Source organism: Callionymus lyra, chromosome 7 (genome assembly GCF_982586985.1).
Source record: "Callionymus lyra chromosome 7, fCalLyr1.hap1.1, whole genome shotgun sequence".
NCBI lineage: Eukaryota > Metazoa > Chordata > Actinopteri > Syngnathiformes > Callionymidae > Callionymus > Callionymus lyra.
Window position 1 is genome coordinate 7554322 of NC_141824.1, and position 13152 is coordinate 7567473.

Below are 13152 nucleotides of genomic sequence, written 5' to 3' on the forward strand. Positions count from 1 at the left end.
GAAAAGTGTCAAATTAATAAAGTTATCTCAAGACACTTTAAAATTAAAATCACAGTATACTGTATACGAGAGGAGAACAACATTATTCAGCGAAACACGATGACCAACAAGGGTGAGGAAAAACTCAATCTAAACAGGCAGAAACCTTGAACAGAACGAGACACAGAGTGAATGGCCTGTAAAGATAATTTCTTTGGAGATTGTGTTATTTATTACATTTTTCCTAGTGCTTATGTATGTGCAAAAAGTAAACACAACAACTAGTATAAAAAACGAATTTTTAAGTACTGTAAATAAAAATCAACTTGCCGTGACGCTGAATTATTTCACTTTTTATTTGTTTCTTAAGAAGTTTACTCTGGGTCGCAGACATGATTGACAGACCTCATGACAGAGAAAATCCACTTCACATGACAGGTTTGCGCTTAATAATATGTATATATTTTCAATATAAAACAACCTTTCAGACTGTAATCATTTATACAATATACACTTATATATGTTTGTGTTCTCCCTAGTAATCCTTGCCTCACGGACCGGTACCGCGTCATGATGGTTGAAGACCATTGACCACACAATATCCACGACTCAACCGCCGTTAGTTACTTTCTAAGATTAGAAATCAAAACCTCAATAAATGCAGAAACACAAATGCAACACATGAAAAGTTCATCCAGCAACTGTGGATTGTTTGGACTGGAAAAGGTATTGTTCAGTCGGCATGAAAATATCATCACTCGATGAAGTCCTGGGTGCGCCCTGGGGATTCCTCAGAGCTGCCCACGCATGGAAAATCATCCTCAGGATTTTTATGATTCGCACAAACTACTTTCAACGAATCCTTCCTACCCCCCCGAAGCTAAGGCTGTAGGCTGATTCTCCGTCCTACGTTTTAATTATTTTTTTAAAAAGACGACGCCAGAAACCTGCCTTAGGAAAGCGATTTTGTCAGTTTAAATTCATGTTCTCATTCTTCAGCTCATCTGAAGAAGACCTCACTTCTTCATAGCGTTTTGTCTGGACTTTCCTGAAAGGTTGCTCAGATGTTTAAATAAAATCGATAACGTCTTGAAGGATAGAAGAAATAATTGGGCCTCGGGGCGGCACCAGCAAAATGTTAATGAAGTCAACCCTGAGTACGTAACATTAAACGTTCAGATCTAGCTCGAGAGCGCATCATGATAAATATCATCGAAGCAAAACAAATGCATAAATTACAAGTTTGTATTCTCTCAGATTTTCCCTTTTAAGATAAATCACGCTGTGTATTTATGACATCCCAGCTGGAAATAAAGACACAAAACAAAACAAAAAACAGCCAAGACACTGTAAACAACGCAGATCTATGCAAGAATAAACATCATTATAAACTGGAGCAAACACACTGTTTTTTTTTAGCCTACATTTACTTGAAGCTAACAATTACTTCTGATTTATGTCATAGCTGCATTTAAAGGGAGGTCAACCTGGTTAAATCCATATTGATGCCGGTAGATGATGAATCAAATACGCTGTGCAGAAAATCCGTTTTGCCCCTGAGGAGAATTCACGTTACATTTGAAGAGAAGGAATGATCACACGGACATATGCTAACCTCGCTGGTGCGTTTAATCTTTCAACTCCCATGCATAACGCTAATGCATTTTTAATGATCCTTCATGGTAAATGTACACGTCCAAGAAGTACAAGTGGTTTTCCTACTCGCATAAATAACTTGCACTCGGGAGTAAGAAGAAAAGAATATGGGTTTTGATATATATAGAGCTGTTTTTTTTTCTTCATAACTGTCACGAAGGAGAAGCTTTTATTCACTCACAACACTTTCACACCGACTGTGGTGAGCTGGGTTTGTAGCTACAGCTGCCCTGGGGTTCACTGACGGAAGCGTGGCTGCCGATGTTCCCTCCGACCACAAACACCGAGAACATACATGACAAGATGGATGAACAGGCTTGTCTATCAATTGAGTCTTCAGTTGCACTCTATAGTTTTTTGGTTTTTAAAAACTGAATACTTCTTTGTATGAATTTACATTACATCAGCATCCTTTGTGGAGTCTTTAAAAAAAGCATCATTTCATCGTTACATCAGAAATTAATTCTAAAAATGCTAATGTCCATGCTAATGTTAGCTTATATTGCCGGACATCTATGGCTCTTTTTTTTAAAGTTTTGCAAAACAGGCATTAGCCCTTGTTTTGTTTTTTTGACAACATTCAAATAAAAATTAAAAAAGCATGGAATATTTTGTTCTAATTTTGTAAGATTCAAATTTTAGATTTCTTGTAAGGAAAAATTGTAATGGGTTACATTTGTTTCTTTCAACAGAATCAAAATCAAGTTTTAATTGCCACAGCATATACGTATCCCTTGAGGAACATTTTGCTACAGTACTATGAAATAGTATTACTTTATATTACTCACTATGGAGCGTCATGGAGTAATACTACGCTGAATCCCAGAGGCTTCAACCAACAAACATTTTGATGGATTTTTTTAAGCGCTACATACTAGTGTTGGGCTGGTGAAGCTTTATGAAGCAGTGTCATGTTGTTTAGAGGTCAGTAGGAGGCGCCATCAGTTTAAAAATGTTGTGATGTTTCATTAAAACAGTTGTTCAAAACAAAGAAAAATAGAGCAGAGTATAATAATGAAACCGCTTCATGAAGTTTCATCAGACTTACCACTTATACGGTGCATTGTCAACTTTTGAAAACATTAAAAGATTTTAAGTGAGCCTTATAGTACGTTAAATACAGTCAATTTTTCGTACTATTATGTTAAGTATTTGAACTGGGTCTACAAGAATACAACTTGTTTTCTTCTGATAACTACTTGAAGGGCTTTGCTGTGATGGGATGAGAAGGCGTTTGAATGGAGACTGAACTAGTGGTCATATAGTGCAACTGCATGTAATCGATTACATAACAGTTAAAACAGAAGAAATTGTAAACGTTGATACCCATAGTGCGAAACAGGTTCTTTAAACTAAAAGCCTAAGTATGAAGTAAAAGCTGAAGTTATATTCACATTTATTTAGAAAAAAGAAGATGATAGAACGTGGTGGAAAAGAAGACATAAGTCAGTGAGGAGTATATACTTTCAAACTGAAAAGTGGCAGGAGAAATCTTTACGTTCACACAATCCACTAAAGATCGTGCATTTTGTACTTTATTTCTACTCTTCTGGAGACCTTATGGATGCAGTTTGTCAGATGTGCACTCGCTGTCTTCGGCAATAAAACCGTTGACTGTGAGTTGGGTCAACTGAGGGCGATTGAAGTCACATCGCCTCCTCTCGACGGCACCGGAATCCTCAAGCCGTGATTGAGGAATCTCAAGTGAGGCCATAAGAGTCTTCTGACGACGAAACCCGTCTTGACGGACTGCAAGTCTTCCTGTTGTTCCCAATTTCCGTCTCCATCAAGACTTTCCTCGGAGTATCTCTGTCCTCCCAGTAATCCTCGTTTCTCCTTCCCTTATCTCGTTCTTGTCTTAATCAACACTTCTCTCTGGAGGATTCTGCTGACTTCCTCCGTCTCCCCTGCTGTCTCTGCTCTGATGTTTGGGTGCTTTCAAGGAGTGAGAGAAGCTCAACATCTGTCTTGCCACAGGCCATTTCTCTTATCCCCTGTAGACAAGACTTGAAGGGAGGTTGTACCAACAACTGCTCTCGCGAAAAGGATTATATTTATATTTGCTTGCAGACATGTACACAGGCAAACATTTCAATGTGACACTCAAAAAAATGTTCTTCTTGGAATCAAAGTGCTTTAAAAACAAGCTTTTATTTTGACTTGTTTTATCATGTTTGCCAACATAGAGTAAAACTGATCATGATACTATCATATCTATCACAATCTTTAGATGATGTATTTATTTATTATTATTTTTGTTTCAAGGCTTACAAACCTTTTTTTTTCACCGCAGAACAATTTAACGTCAACACTATATTAAGATAAAAACACTAAAAATAAATCATAAAAAAGAAAAAAAGATGTTTAACCAAAAATTATCCTGGCAATAAATTCCTTACAGATCATTAAGTGTCTCTGAACCTTACGCCTCAATATAAAGTAAGTGAATATTTAAAAAGATATTTGTGACAAAATGTTAAAAGGTATATAACATACAATACACTGACAATGTAAACTTATTTAGCTTTATTCTATACTGATTTGACATAATGGCATCCAACCTTTTGGATTAGATCTTTTTTATTGCATTTGTTACTATATATAATTGCATTTATATTTTCTCCGCCCATATCAAGGTTCTTTGCTCCTTCCTTTCTGTTTGCAAGCCAATGACAGCAGTTGAAAATTGAATTTCCCCTGAACTTGTACTTATTGAAAATACATGTAAACCATTGTTTATAGGGAAGTTGAAGACTGTTTTAAGGACAGAGGTTTTTGTTTAACTAAGACAATATTTGGCATAATGTATTTTTAAAACTAAACAGGGAACCGTCAACAGAAGATCTGCCAAAACCCTTTTCTCCCGTCTTGGATGGGTTGTCGAGACACTGGGAGGTGGCTCGTGGGCCACATGTGGCTCTCTGTGTGTGGCTGGTTGCCACAGAGAAAACACATGTTATATTTGAGTTGACACCGGAATCATAGATTGTGTTGCATCTCAGGCACGTCTCACTATGTTTTCTAACAACATTTGTTTTCTTCACCCTTCCGACTAAATACACTTAAATACTAATTATAGACAAACATTTATTTTTATTTAAATTGTAAAACATTTTCTCTCTTTTCAGACAACATGTTGTTGACTTTTTCTTTCTTTCCTTGCGCACAGAAAGCCGAGGCACAAAGGATTAAAACGCAAGAACACGATGATTCTCAGTGTTCCTCATGAATGCCAAATATAATTTGATTAAGAGCAACGCTGCCCTGCTCTTACTCCTCCTTTTCAACATTTCTCGTTATCGACTACGACACAAACACGGCGGCTTCAACCGCATCTCCAGTCAAATAAAAGGAAAGGAAACTTTATTGGTTTGCTGAAAGGTAAATTTGCTTGTACTGCTCTATTCCGGGAAGCCAGAGCAGCGGCGGTGAATTATTGAAAGGAGATGTTGGCTTTATTTGACAAGAGATGACAGAAGTCAGAAATAGCTGGTGGAGACAGAGAAGAAGTCAGATGAAGGTTAACGGGATTCATCGGACGGATTCTAAAGCGAGGTAGAGAAGCGCAACATGACAAATGTCAGGGTAATAGTGCAGCCACGGTCACTTGCAGTTAACAATTGATTAATAACAAAGATGTGTAAATGATTTGTAAATAAATAAACTCAATTTTGACTGCTGTGCTTAGGGTGTTTATGAGAAAGTTTTACAGATTTGTGAGGGCGTAGGAGTTGACATTTTTACTCAACAAACATGTCATTTTGGAAATCTATTAGGGCTGCACGATATTGGAAATAAGTGCGTTATTGGTGTCTTGAATTGCGATATAGATATTAATTGGATTTTTTTTCTCGTCTTCGAGTACTGTAGTGGAGGTCCGGGGGGTTTAGAGAAGAAAAACGATGAGATATATCCCTTTCGTTTATTTAAGCACTTCGGTGCCGACATGATCGTAGAAAATGATCACTTATAACGCTCAGTTTCGTGGAACTTCATCAGAGAGGAGCCGCCGGCGCGTCGTGATATCACCAAATCAATAATAAATCCACTTCCTTGTACACGCACACATAACACTTTATAAATAAAGCTAACAACTTAGCTCGTTAGCATACAGTGAAGACGGACAGGTTTTGTTTGGAAGTTCACGATCTTATAAGAAAACGACTGAGAAGAGATGAAAAGTTCTTACAATATGTTGCTTTAACAAAGGAGGTTGAAAGAGACGAGTGACATGATCTACTCAAACACTAGTGATCCAAACTTAGTATTACTTCCGTGTATATACTGAGCTAAGTCAGTGCGCTTGCAAGACGAGTCGCCATAGCAACCGAGCCTATAAAGCTGCGCCACAGAGTTCACAGACGGACGGAGACGTAAAACAACAAGACATAGAAGTATAAATTAACAACTTTACATAACGTGACACCGATTGGTCAAAGTGCACATTTAAGAAATGCTTGATTTATACAATAAAAAATGATTGCACATGTTTTCAATATGCATATTGCACGTACCAATATCGCGGTATCAATATTTTTTCGATGTATCGTGCAGCCCTAAAATCTATCCTTTAAATTTGTGTCATCTCAAAATCACAGAAACAAACTGAAGACAATGTAGAACTCTGCCAAAGACATTTAAAGAAAATGGATTAATGGTTTCAGTGGGTGAAATTGTCCATCTGTTGGCAAAATACAGCCAAAAAGTTGAATGTTTTAGAAATGTTGATATTGATACAAGTAACCATATTTACACTTCCTGCGGTGAATAAGCATCTCCAGCTCATCGACATGTTTGTAACTCTCAGTGGTGCAGAAAGAGCGGCGGGAAAATATTTGTTCTCGTCGGTTTGGGATTAAGGTGGCTTGAAGCTTTCTCATTGATATTTTTGAACAATTAAATGCGTAAAAAAAAACTTTAAGATACATTTCATTTTACTTTTCTTTTAATTTTTTGTAAATATACATGTATTAATATACTAGTCAATTTATTGATTCATTTTAGAATTCATTTGTTTCCGTAACCTGTTATAAGAAACAGCTGTTTTTTTTGTGTCAAATGTCAAATTCTTTAAGCAACAAATAAAAGTTTTATTTACAGCGGGCCCTTTGCCAAACACTTTAAAAAATGTAAAGTGAATACATGTGGCTCTGTGGAGGAGAGCAGCAGGTGTCAGCACTGTGTATTCACCAGGCAGTTCCACGTCAATCTGCGACTGCTACGAGACACATTGAATGACAGGGGGAGTTGTGAGATTGAAAGGTGAAAGGCTCGAGAAAAAATGAAGTGTAATGGTGAGAAAGGTGGAGGAAAAAAAGAGGAGGTGAGAAGAAGTTGCTCTTTTAAATAGGAAGTTGTGATGTCAATGGTGATGCTTCCTGAGGTGTATATATGAACATAATAAATAATAAATACTAATAAATAAATAGATCGATAGTATTTTATATTTGTATGCGAGTGAGGAGAGTTGAAGTCTTCCTCTCTAAGATACAATGAGTATCTCATCATTACCATGTTTTAGACTTATTACCTTATAAAGTTGCTCTGGAATCTGAGCGAATGAGAGGTTACGAGAGCCCATTATGACATAATAATGGCTTCACTCCTCCAGCCAACTGTAACCGCTTTGTTTACACAATGAGTCCCTTGGAGGTGACTTCGGGGGATTCACGACATGCGGTGACAAACCTCAACGCTTCACCAATCACAGCAGAGTGGGTGTGGTTATGATCAACACGATTTCATCTCCAGAAAAAGAAAACAAAACAAGTGTTTTCTTCAGATTACTTTCTAATGTCAATATTTCAATGAGAAGGGAGATTTGTACAAACACACACTGACGAGACAATAGAGTCACACAACACAACAACAAACACACACAGATTAAACAATAGAGTCACATATCACAACAGCAAACACACAAGGATAAAACAATAGAGTCACACATCACAACAACACACACACACACATATGAAACAACAGTCACACATCACAACAAACACACACGTATGAAACAATAGAGTCACACATCACAACAACACACACACACATATGAAACAAGAGTCACACATCATAACAACAAACACACACGGATGAAACAATAGAGTCAAACAACACAACAACAAACACATACATATGAAACAAGAGTCACACATCACAACAACAAACACACACGGATGAAACAATAGAGAAACACATCACAACAACACACACACACATAAGAAACAAGAGTCACACATCACAACAACAAACACACACGGATGAAACAATAGAGAAACACATCACAACAACGCACACACACATAAGAAACAAGAGTCACACATCACAACAACTAACACACGCGGATGAAACAATAGAGAAACACATCACAACAACACACACTTACACACATTAGTTGCCCTTAAATGATAGAAATGGTAGATTTTCTTCAGTTTGTCAGCCAAAGAAAGTCGTCTGAAAATGCTTTATTCATATAGTTGACCTCACAATGAAAACATTTTTTCACCGGAGAGCAGGCCTGGAATAATGAAAGCAGCCGGAGAAACAAATTTGAACAACAATTGTATTGGCTCTTAACCCACACTCGCCCATGTACAGCAGCAAATTGGTTCAACGTCTCATCATATAGTTCTGAAAATGGGAAGAACAATCACCTCGGAGAACGAGAACGCAGTCGATGAATTCATAGTGGTTGTTTTTGTTTTTTCTTTCAAAAGAGGGAGGCAGACTGTAAAGGAATTGATCACATAGCTACGAGTTATAATAAGCACAACAACACAATGTGGGAAGTGGCATCAGCAACTGAAACCCACCACGCCTGGGCCTGTGACGGAGGAGATGAAGCGCAGGAATAGTCAACCATCATGCAATTAGACCGTGTGTTTAAACGCCGGCCGGGGACGGATTCCTTCTACCGCATATTCTTCTCTAATGAGGGGAAAAAAGACATTGAATTCACTGACTTCTTCTAATGTTGAGGGGGGTCAGACTCTGGCTATATTAGATTTTAAATTGGCACGAGAAAATTCTAGAAGAAAAACAGTTTTTGTTGTGTGTATCAGAATATTGTAGAAAATAGAATTATCATACTTTCTTTTCTTGTCAAAAACTGTTATTTTGATTTACCTTCAACTCTGTTTTTTAAAGAGAGAATATTTGTCCAAAATAATAGTCATTATATCGTTTACTCATTTTCATGTTTGTGTTGATGGTGGTTCGCTTGTTTTGCCCCAATTAGAAATGTTATTGTCAGGATAACTATTAGCAACACAAGGATGAACAGATTCTGACACCATTTGGAAAATGGTGTCAGAAACATTGTATTTATTTTACCATCTGGATCAAGAAATTATTTGAAGATCTGTTTCGCTCAGTAAAGGTGACAAAGTTGCAGCTGTGATTCTACCTCTTTTTTAACCTACACTGTTGAAGTTAGCTACTGCCACCTACTGTTACACAGTTAGCTTGTTGCTAATATAATATTTAATGATTAAAAAAGTGTATCAAATAATAAACAATTAAGAAAAAAAGAGATAATCCAGGGACTGGTACTGGTTCCTTGTTGGCCGTACAAAAATAAAAATAAATGTATATATTCTGTCCTATTAATTAATACTGTCTTGAATGTTTTTTGCTTTTAAAAAATAAAGAAAATAGTTACATTTTAATTCAAAGTTTAACTTTTAAACTGATTATACAAGAAAGAATCAACTTTAAGACCAGATAACAGGTGGCATACTCGTTCATGCTGAAACATTTTGAGTTTAATTCACAATATATACTAGTTTCTTGAATATTTATGGTTTAATTGTCTCTGAATATTAAAACTAGTTTCTTGAATATTACAAAATAACATAATCCCAATTTTATTCATATCTATATATCATCGTTACCACCATATAGTCAAATTTGAATGAAATATTCACTTTTCATCACATAATAAAACAATTTAAACTGTACTACAGTGAAGTAGTTTTTGTAAAATAATGATTTTAATGTTTTGTCTCTGATCAAGTCAAACTGTAGTCTTGTCTTGTATCGTCTTGGATCTCACCATTTTATTTTTCCTGCTCACACTCGTCTGGCTCAACATCTTCATCATCTGCCCCGATAAGTCGGTGGTGAATCACTTTTTAACTTAATATTCCCGTCCAGTCGCAGGTTCAAGGTGTTTTTCTCGGGCGACGGCTGCGAAGAGAAAATCCCTCTGACATATTACAGCAGCACTAAATGCCAAAGAGTCCGTGTCTCTCCCTGCATATCCCACACCGACGATGAATGGACGGACGAAAGGTCTTGTTTAACTCATACGCCCAATTTGTTCCGGGCGGAAAAAAATGTTGAAGAGCCGTCGATAGTTGACGAATAAAACAGTACGTTCGGAGCGATAAACACACGGCATGTAATTAAAAGAAATAGATTCGCCGAGAGACTCTTTCATTTCTCACTGTGATTAGACGGCAGAGGTCTTTCCTCCATTGATTTCTGCCTTCAAACATCTCCGAAGAGACGTCAGAACAAATTCCCTTCAATTCAAATCCAAGCTGTGTTGTGCGTGTTAGGGGCATTAACTGCTGCAAACTATTGTCAGGTCATGTCGGACTCACAATTGAAATTGTATAAGTGCTACTTTTAGAACCGATTTCCTCCCTTTATGAAGACTGTGTGTGGACAAAACTGAAACACTGGTGATTGCTCCTGATGATAAGGTTCCAGGGTTGAGTCAGTACTTGGGTGACTTAGGTCAGTCTGTCAAACTGAGCCTGAGAAACCTGGGTGTTGTATTTGATAAAGACATGTCTCTTGTTCAACACTGAAGAAAACTGACCAGAAACTGTTTCCTTCAACTGAGAAAAATCTCTAAACTTAGGAAAATGTTGTCGGAACATGATCTGGATCTTATCCATGCGTTTGTTTCTTCTCGTCTGGACTATTGTAACAGTTTGTTTTCATGTCTTAACAAGAAGGATCTGTCTCGCCTGCAGTTGATTCAGAACTCTGCAGCGAGAATTCTGAGCCGCTCTAGTAGAAGAACTCACATTTCTCCGATCCTTAAAACTCTTCACTGGCTTCCAGTTTCTTTCAGGATCAACTTTAAAATTCTGGTTCTTACTTTCAGATCTATTCATGGTCAGGCTCCTCCTTACATCACTGATCTGATCCAGCCTTACACCCCAGCTCGGGCTCTGAGGTCTGTGGATCAGAATCTACTTATGGTTCCACGCACACGACTCAGGACCAGAGGAGAGAAATCTTTTCAGGCTGTTGCTCCTAAGCTTTGGAACGATCGTCCTCTCTCTTTGCGCTTGATGGAGTCTACTGACTCCTTTAAGAAACATCTTAAGACGTTTCTATTTGTTCAGGCTTTTCCTTGATTTTATGGAACTCCTGTGTTGTTCTCAGTATTATCTTGATCTTTAAAGTGTATACTTTTTTGAGTATTGTTTTGATTGTTTAAGCGCTTTGTGACCCTGGTCTGGAAAAGCGCTATATAAATAAATATGACTTACTTACTTACTTACTGTAGATTATAAACCGGCGCTTCTCTTTCTCTTACGCCACACCAGCCATGCATGCGAAGCCGGTCGTGACCCGGACCGCTGGGCCGAGTCAACGTTTTAATGATTCATCACACGTCCTCCCTTCGACACGCAGGGGCTCGTCCAGCAGGGGGATTGAGTGAGTCGTCGCCAACGACAACAACAACAATTGTGTTCCTTGCTTTCAATTTCTGATACTAATTCAAGTTCTCTGGAAGGCATTTTCGCAACACCTACATCTTTCCGTCTGCTTCTTGAAAAAATAAAATAAATCTGCTATAATTCTTTTAACAAACGCCTCTGGAATATTTATTTAATGCAGCTTCCTACGAACTGAGAAAAGAGTATAGAGACAAAGAAAAATAACTAAAATGAATTGCTTAAGGGTTGTGGCTACTATAAAAAATAACTGTGGCTTCAGACAAAATAACTGTCTCAGGATGTTCTTCTTTATCACATAGGGTTCTGTTAGGTCAGAGGATATATTTTATTTATTATTGTTCACATATTCAACAAGTGAGTGAACATCTTAGCGTTGAAGTAAAAACACATTATACTTCAAAATGAACAGAGACACAACTTACACAGTGGATGCCAACTAACACAAATCCATTCTTAAGATACTGAACCATATGTGCTGATTGTCAATGACATTCATACAAATAAAATGTACTTGAAAATGATTCTTATAATTGTAAATTAAAACAGTGTGTGTATTTTCAAGAATATTTTGACATGAATCATGATACAGGATCAATGATATGATATATAGTGATACTGTAATAACAAGTATATATGTGTAGTGTTATCAAGTACTTGACTCTGGTGTTGTGATAGTGTAGTAACAAGTATATATGTGTAGTATTACCAAGTACTTGACTCTGGTGTTGTGATAGTGTAGTAACAAGTATATATGTGTAGTATTGTCCAGTATTTGACTATGGTGTTGTGATAGTGTAGTAACAAGTATATATGTGTAGTATTGTCCAGTACTTGACTATGGTGTTGTGATAGTGTAGTAACAAGGATAAATATGTAGTATTGTCGAGTACTTGACTCTGGTGTTGTAGTATTTACAGACCACATGACTCTTGATGAAGTCGTAACTGCTTTCATTTGTTTTCAAACCAAGAAATATCCGCTTTAAAAGCTGCTGGAGTCACTGTATCCTCTTGTCCTCAGTCATCGCCAGGATCAAGCTGGATTTCAATGTTTATTTAGCTGCCGAGGACCTAATGGCTGCTGCCATTTTGCGGTCCGAAGTTTATCAGCAATACATAGATGAATAATTGGCATGATTATTTGCATGTTGAAAAAATAAATAAAAAAGCCAAATGAAATAAATCAATTAAAAATAATCAATAAACTTTTGTAAAATATCAAGACATCAAGACATACCGTTAAAAATATTGTGATATATATTGCCATATTGATATATTGATATGTCATTATTTATTCATTTTTTCACTAACAGTTGAATTTTCCATAACAAAATGTATTTTTCTTTACATAGCACATACCTTTAAACATTTAAAAGTTGAAATATATTGATGGTTGTATGAGAGAAAATGCAGGCTGGAATAAAAAACTGTACACTGAATTTTATCAGCAGAGTAATTGAATAAAAAGATTGGCGACTGATCAATTATCAAAATAATGTTTTGGATCAAGCCCTGATACTGATAAAACCACAAGTAGTCCAAAAAGAAATTGGAACCCAGTCTGTAAAAGTGCCAAAATATATGAACATAATTAATGATTTTTGTCCATAATGGAGGTCGCATAAATATATGTTTTCATTTACATTTTTTTATATTAATTAATTCAAGGATATATTTCATTTAATTACATTTAATTTATTTTATTTTAAAGTTGAAGATGCATAGCAATGTAATAAATGTAAAATAATTATTTTCAATAATGCAATATTATGTAAAATGGAAGGTAATATGTGGGTTTTCTTTCCAACTTTTTTTTT

At 36.5% G+C, this 13152-nt stretch overlaps 1 protein-coding gene across 1 annotated transcript in view; it reads right to left on the minus strand.

The window, feature by feature from the left end:
* lsamp (limbic system associated membrane protein) overlaps positions 1–13152 on the minus strand; it is a 296556-nt gene that overhangs the window by 164977 nt on the left and 118427 nt on the right. The gene's annotated exons all lie outside the window — the stretch shown is intronic.